This window comes from Melozone crissalis, unplaced genomic scaffold (genome assembly GCF_028551555.1).
Source record: "Melozone crissalis strain CALT ecotype California unplaced genomic scaffold, PUWL_Pcris_2 ptg000044l_1, whole genome shotgun sequence".
Classification (NCBI taxonomy): Eukaryota; Metazoa; Chordata; class Aves; order Passeriformes; family Passerellidae; genus Melozone; species Melozone crissalis.
In genome coordinates this window covers 4,724,380-4,732,029 of record NW_026535822.1, presented here as the reverse complement: position 1 = coordinate 4,732,029, position 7,650 = coordinate 4,724,380, and positions in this window count along the sequence as shown.

Sequence of the window (7,650 nt, the reverse complement as noted above, 5' to 3'; positions counted from 1 at the left end):
CAATCTGTTCTTTCCCTTTCCTCACAGTCGATGACTCTTGGCTGACAGGGACAAGCTGCAGTGTCTGACTGCTTTGTTCTCTTTGACTTGAGCTGCAAGTGCTGACTTCTCACCGGGCAGCCTGCACAGACTTCCAGAGAATGTCTGGCAGTGAAGGACCCCAAGTTAGGAGTGAGGCACAGGAACAGTGCCCACCAGAAAGTCTCCAGGTCCAGCACATCACGGGCTCTGAACTTGCTGCCGCAGCAGCATCACCTCGAGGAAGCTCTTCTGTGACACCTGGGAACTCGAGCTCGGGCAGTTTGTTCATCTCCCTGGAACAGCAGACTGAGGAGAAGTACCTGGAGATGCTGGGTACGTCTGAGCTGTTTCTTTTCTGAGGGACAGTGTGCTGTGTGCAGGTGCCAGCAGAGCTGTACCAAATGCTCCTCCTGAGTTTGGTGCCACAGGGCCATTTAGGACTCCCCAGAGGAAGCGCTGCGCTCCGAGGCAGCAAGAGAGCGCTCTGGGTGTTCCTGCTGCCTCTGAGGGCACCTTGGACTGGCTTGGGTTTGCCTGAGCTTCCATCTCTGCTGAAGGCTGAAGCAGGGATTGTTCTTGCATCAGCAGAAGGCTGTGACCTAGCAAATGATCTAGAAGTGCTGTGTGCTAGTGGCCAAACTGAACAGAATTTTTAGCTTCCTAATTCTCCTTAGACTCTCGAATTCGAACCAGTCATCAGCGCAAAAAATCTTCAGAGAAATGGACTGGCTTTGGAGTTTTGTCTTTTTGGTTGAGGATTATTTTTGGGGGGGTGGGTGTGGTAGACAGAGAGAGGCGCTGCAGAAGATCTCGCGATGTAACGGAAAGGCAGGACCCTCAGATCCCCTTAGATAAGACCATCTGCTTCCCATAGATAAGAAACTAACATAAGAAGGTAGCCTCCCTTAACCAAATTCTAGTAACTTTCCATCCCCTACCCAGTAACAGTCCACCTCTTACTAACCATAGATAGTAAAGACAGACCCATGCTGACGTAGAGACCCCTTAGACTATAAAAACACAAGAGATGAGATAATAAACGCCTTTTGACTGTCCATCACATTGATGTCTGCGTGTGTCATTAGCCCGAGTAGCCCTAGTGAGTAGGCCACCGTGCTGTTCATCTGAACCAGGTCGCCTGCCTTGCTTCAGAAAGTAACAAACTGGTGCCGAACCCGGGACTGCTGCAGCCCCCGGGGTTCGGGAACTCTCCTGGCCAGAGATCAGCGGCTGTGGCAGCAGGTCTGACCACAGCGGGAGGGACGCCTCCGGACCAGCGTGGACCATGGAAGCCATTGCGAAGGTCGTAACAGAGATGCATGCACAATGGGGTATAGAATGTAAACTTAGGGATTTATCTCTCGCATTGCCGAGACTGATTAAGCTTGGGGCTATTGAAAGCCCCGTGGACGTCCTACATTCGGACGTGTGGGATAATTGTACAAAAGCCCTGGCGGAGGACACCATGTCCTCGGGCTCAGGGAAAGCCCTAAAATCGTGGGGCAGGGTTGTCCAGGCTCTGCAAAAGGCTCGACAAGAGCAAGAAACCTGGATAGCCGCGCGAACTTGTTTATTAGCCGTGCCGCAGTTGGGGGTGGGCGCGGCGACACAAACCGCGGAGGGGCCTGACCCGGGCGGGCGCGCGGAGGCGCGAACGCCAGACCCCCCTCAGCGAGTGGATTCACCATCTGAGGTGGGGGAACACCCGCGGACGTTCTGGTGGGGGCTTGCGGAGGAGGCGCGGAATGTGGCCGAATCGGCGGACCCCGTAGGGACCGATAAAAACGCCCCCCCACCATATGCGTTTGAAAATGGCGCTGACCCGCGTGGTCCGGGTGGAAAGGAGGAGGCGGGGGGCGGAAGCGCGGTCAGCCCGCTTAACAACGCATGCGCGGGCGAGCGGGGGGACGGGTCGGCCCCCGCGGAGGCGCGTAAGACCAATCAGAGCCCTCAGTTCATATTAGGTCCTTATAGGGCAAGGACCTCCCCCAGCAGGAGGCGGGGGAACCCCAGGGAGAGGGAACGGCCCGACCCCCGCAGGAGGGGGCGGGGTCGGAGTCCGGGGAAAAGGCAGAGCAGCCCGGAAGCATCTCTTTATTCAACTTCTGGCTCGGACTCTGGCTCGAGCTCCGAGCCCGAGATAGGATCGGAGGATTCCGATCTGGATTACGGCTTTAACAGAGAGGGACAAGCGGCATGTAAGGTCACTAGCAACAGTGCTCCCGCTTGGGTGAAGGGGTTACCAGAGAAAAACCGAACCCCGCTCACAAACTGGCGGAAAATAAAAATGGCTTGCGCGGAATGGGCTCCGTCTGCCACTTTAGTGTTCCCGGTCCGTGTGGGGGGGGCAGGCGGAAACCAAAGGACTTATTCACCAGTCAATCCGAAAGATGTGCAGGCAATTGTTAAAGCGATTGCGGATAAGGGAATTAATTCTGCCATGGTTTGCACACTTATTGAGGGCCTTTTTGGTGGGGACGATATGCTTCCCTTCAATATTAAGCAGACATGTAGAATGATATTCGATGGTGCAGGGATGATCGTTTTCAAACAAGAATGGGAGGATAATTGCATGAAACAGCTAGCCTTGGTAACAGGGGCAGACCATCCACTGCACGGCTCCAGCATACAGAGGCTTATGGGCACAGACCCCACTATGATCACCCCCCAGCAACAGGCTGAGGGCCTGCGAGCCCATGAGGTCATGACAACGACCCGAGCTGCCTGAGAAGCCATCCGTGACGCTTCTAAAGTGGTAGCCAAACTCTCTCCATGGTCTTCCATAAAACAGGGTGAGAGTGAGAGCTTCACTCAATTCGTGGACAAGCTCCAGGCTGCATTAGATTTCTCTGCGTTACCTTCAGAGGCAAAGGGTCCCGTGCTGGCAGAGTGCTTACGCCAGCAATGCAACTCAGCCACTAAGGACATTTTAAGATCACTGCCACAGGGGTCTAATATAGCTGCCATGATCAGACACGTTGCAAAGGAGGAACACCTAGCTCCCATCCAAGCAGCAGTTCAAACTGCAATAACCAGCGTGATGGCACGCCTTAAGTGCGGCCAGGCAGGCCACTTGGCAGCAAACTGCCCCCAGTCAAGGCGCCTATCAGCAGCTGCTCCACCACGCCAAGCGGGAGGCAGGGGACCGTGCTGGGGGTGTGGAAGGAAGGGGCACTTAGCTAAGGAATGCAGATCCAGGCCCCAGGGAAACGGGAGAGGGAGGGGGTGGCCGGGCCGTGTTCAGCCCCCTCCCACCTGGAATATGCAGCGGCCCAGCTACAGCAACCCCCAGTGGGGCAGGGGACTCTCATACCCTGTGCCCCCACAGGGACCAGTCACCTTTGCATCCCCCCCAGCAATACAATGGCAGAGTTGTGCAGCACCCTCAATACCTTCGCACCCCCCACCACCACAACCCGCGCCGGAGTCACAGGACCAGCAGGGGACGCCCCAGAGCGGGATCCCTGGGTGGCCTTGGTCATGAAAATAGGGAAGGAGCCCTTGATGGTGTGGGGGACATGCCGCCTTTACGGCAGCCAAGATCCTCACGTCATAGGGCTTCAGTTTTGGGCGGACACGGGATCAGACTGCACGATTATTCCCCAAACGCATTGGCCCGGACATTGGCAACTCAAAGAAGTCCCCCCAGTGAACGGAGTGGGGGGGCAGTCCTGGGCATGGAAAAGCACCCAGCTGGTGGCTATAACACTTCACACAAAAAAGGGACCAGAACAGACAGTAGCAATCTACCCCTACATTTTGCAGAATTCTCCACCCCTGTTAGGAAGGGATGTTCTCTCCTTGCTAGGATTTCGGATCACAAATTTATCCTGAGGGCCACTGCCGTACACCCTCCGCTGCCAATCAAATTGACTTGGAAATCATCAGACCCTGTATGGGTTGAGCAGTGGCCCCTGACAGAGCCTCGAATGGCAGCCTTGCTGGAACTGGTCGATCGAGAACTGCAAAAGGGTCACATAGAACCCTCCACCAGCCCATGGAACACCCCGGTATTCGTGGTCCCCAAAAGGTCCGGACAAGGCTATCGTCTCGTCCACGACCTGAGAGAAGTGAACAAGACGATCAGACCCATGGGTCCAGTCCAGACACTGCTTCCCACGAACTCAGCCATCCGCACAGGATAGCCATGTGCAGTACTGGACATCAAGGACTGCTTCTTTTCAATACCCCTGCACCCTGAGGACAGAGAACGATTCGCCTTTTCCGTGGCATTTCGGAACGGCGAGCGGCCCAACCTTTGCTTCCAATGGAGAGTACTTCCGCAAGGCCTGGTCGACAGTCCCACTATATGCCAAATCACCGTGGACAAAGCACTGACGCCAGTCCGACACTCCTACCCCACCGCAACCATCATCCAGTACATGGACAACATCCTGGTCGCAGCACCATCGACAAGCCCAGTGGATCACCTGGTGTCCACAGTCACGGAAACCCTTCAAGCCAACGGCTTCGAGATCGCGAGCGCAAAGATCAAGAGAGGATCCTGCGTGACCTTCCTGGGAGTAGGCATCACAAGCTCCTACGTGACACCCCCCGAGATGAAGATCAACCGAGACATCGAGACGCACCACGACGTGCAACGCCTGGTGGGATCGCTGCAGTGGCTTCGCAACATCGTCCTGATTCCTCCCGAGGTCATGGACCCTCTGTACGACCTCCTGAAAGGAAAGAACCCCTGGGATCCAAAGGAGCTGACACCGCAAGCAACGAACTCCCTCGACTTTATCGAAAACCAAATGGCCACTGGCACGCTTGCCAGGTGGAACCCAGCCATGCCACTGGACCTGTACGTCCACTTTACACCGAAGGGGGGAGTGGGAGCACTGGCCCAAGGACTTGCAGAAAAGGCCCGACCGATCCAATGGATGGTCCTCGGAAGACCCGCTCGTGCATTTTCCCCAGGAATCGAGTGCATCGCCAACCTCATCATGAAAGGCAGGAGACTCGCCTTGAAACACCTAGGGACAGAGCCGACAAGCATCCACCTTCCGTTTTGCAAGCAGCCGACCACAGAGTCAGCCGCAATATCGGAGTACCTGGCCCTTGCTCTTTCCGGCTTCGGAGGAGAAATCTCCTACTCTTCCAAGCCACCCTGGACAAAGCTGCTGACCGTAGTCGACATGGACATGCCACCGAATGTCAAGGACAGACCGCAGCCGGGACCAACGGTCTTCACAGACGCTTCCTCCACGACTTCAACCGCAGCAGCAGTGTGGCAGGCAGGAGAGCAATGGCACTGCGTCAAAGCGAGGGACCCCACACTGTCAGTGCAACAACTAGAGGCAGCAGCAGTGGTTTTGGCGTGCGGACTCTTCCAAGACGAACACCTCAACATCGTAACGGACTCCATATTCGTGGCAAGGCTCAGCCTAGCCATGGCAGCACCAGGAGTGTCAACATCAGCAGCAGCCCTAATGCTGGAAGAAGCACTCTCCTCGCGACAGGGCACCGTGTCAGTCATCCACATCAACAGCCATGACCCAGTCAAAGGTTACTTCCAGATCGGCAACGACAAAGCGGACGCCGCAGCGAAAGGCATTTGGACCTTGCAAAGAGCCCGTCAACTGCACGAGTCGCTCCACATTGGAGTCAAAGCACTGGCAAAGAGATGCGGAATCTCGACGGCGGACGCCAAACATGTGGTAGCCACCTGCCCTCATTGTCAGAAGTCACCCCTTTGGTCCTACGGAGTCAACCCGAGAGGTCTCAAGCCCTCAGAAATCTGGCAGTCAGACTTCACGTGGTGCGAAATACTGAGGCCCCGAGCATGGCTTGCAGTGACAGTAGACACTTATAGCGGAGCGATCGTAGCTACACAGCACCCCAAAACCAACTCCAAAGCCACAATTCAGCACTGGCTGACAGCCATGGCTTGGCTAGGTATCCCCAAGCAGATCAAAACGGACAACGGCTCCAACTTCAAATCCAAACAAGTACAGGAATTTGCCTCGAAATGGGGTATCACGCTAGTGCACGGCATCCCCCATAACAGTACCAGACAGGCCATAGTAGAGAGAGCAAACCAGACCCTGAAAACCAAGATAGAAGTGTTGGCAAAAGCAGAGGGCTTTGCCAATGCCATTCCCCCAGGAGATCAGGCACGCATGCTGGCAACCGCCTTGCTGGCACTGAATCAATTCCCTAGGGGAGATGAAACAAACAGTCCCGTTCAAAAACACTGGGTCACTCGAACGTTAGAAGAGGGCCCGCAGGTGGTAATCAGAAACGAGCTAGGCGAGTGGGAACGGGGTTGGAGGCTGATGCTCACAGGACGAGGGTACGCAGCGGTCAAAAAGGACGGCAAAATCAGGTGGTGTCCACTTAAGTCGATTAAACCGGACCTTCAGGGCGAGCAGAATGAGACTGACGAGAATTGCGAGTATTTGTTTACAGGATCTGCTCGTGGGACGCCCTCGTGACGCGTACTTCCCAGTTCCGGATGAAAGCGACAGACCACCAAGCCGCCAAGCAGCACCCAAGAGACCCGCACGGGTGAGACCCAAGCACCAAGGGTGTTTCTGTGCGATTTTGCTGTTGGGGCTTGTTGCCAGGGGGCAAGTCGGGGGGCTTGTTGCCAGGGGGCAAGCCAGCCCAGACCACTACCCCCATCAGCCCTTCAGGTGGGTCATGCGACACCTTAGTAGGGGCAAAGCGCTCAGACAAATCACCACACCGAACACCCCATCCTTCGTGCTCCGCATCACCGACCTGTTTCCAGGACAGCCAAAGGTACACCCCTATTCCCCACACGTCACACACTCGTACCTATCCTACTGGTGCCCAGCTTCAAACCCTGGGAAAAGCTACTGCAATCACCCAGGGTGGGGATACTGTGGGCACTGGGGCTGCGAAACCATAGTTACAGATGCCAGGCCATCGGGGCCTGGGTGGGATCCACAAGAGCCAGACAAATTCTTACAGTTCACCTGGGCACCCATCGGTTGCAAAATACCCCTCTTCTTTCACGGGAACTTCCATCGAAACCAACATAAAGTCCCTAGATTTCGGGCATGCACTGAGTACAACATGACGGTCTTGCAGCCAGATCACCCTAGCTGGGCCACAGGCAGAACGTGGACAGTAGTCCTTCAAGGGTCAAAAGAGAGGGCGAACGTGGAAATTATCAGGCTCCAACCATCAGCACCCCGAGCAGTCGGACCCAACAAAGTGATTAAAAGCGTGCCGAAAGGGAGAAACGTAACCTACCCCAAAACCTTACCCACAGGGGTCAGCAAAGTCCCAACCGGTCAAGCGGAAGCCTTTCAGATGAGCCGCTTAACCGAGTCAGACTCAGACCCAATCCTTCGTATGTTAGAAGTTACCTTTGTATCCCTGAACGAATCCAACCCTAACCTAACCGAATCCTGCTGGCTTTGTTACGATGTCAAACCTCCCTATTTCGAAGGAGTCGCCTTAAACACTCCCTTCAGGTATTCCTCAGCCAACGCCCCTCACCAGTGCAGATGGGACACCCCTCGCAAGGGAATCACCCTGAGTCAAGTCACAGGCCGAGGTAGATGCTTTGGCAATGCAACCCTAGCTAGGCGGAAAGGCAACGTCTGCGCCAAAATCGTCAAGCCTAACAGGAAAAACAATAAATGGGCAGTC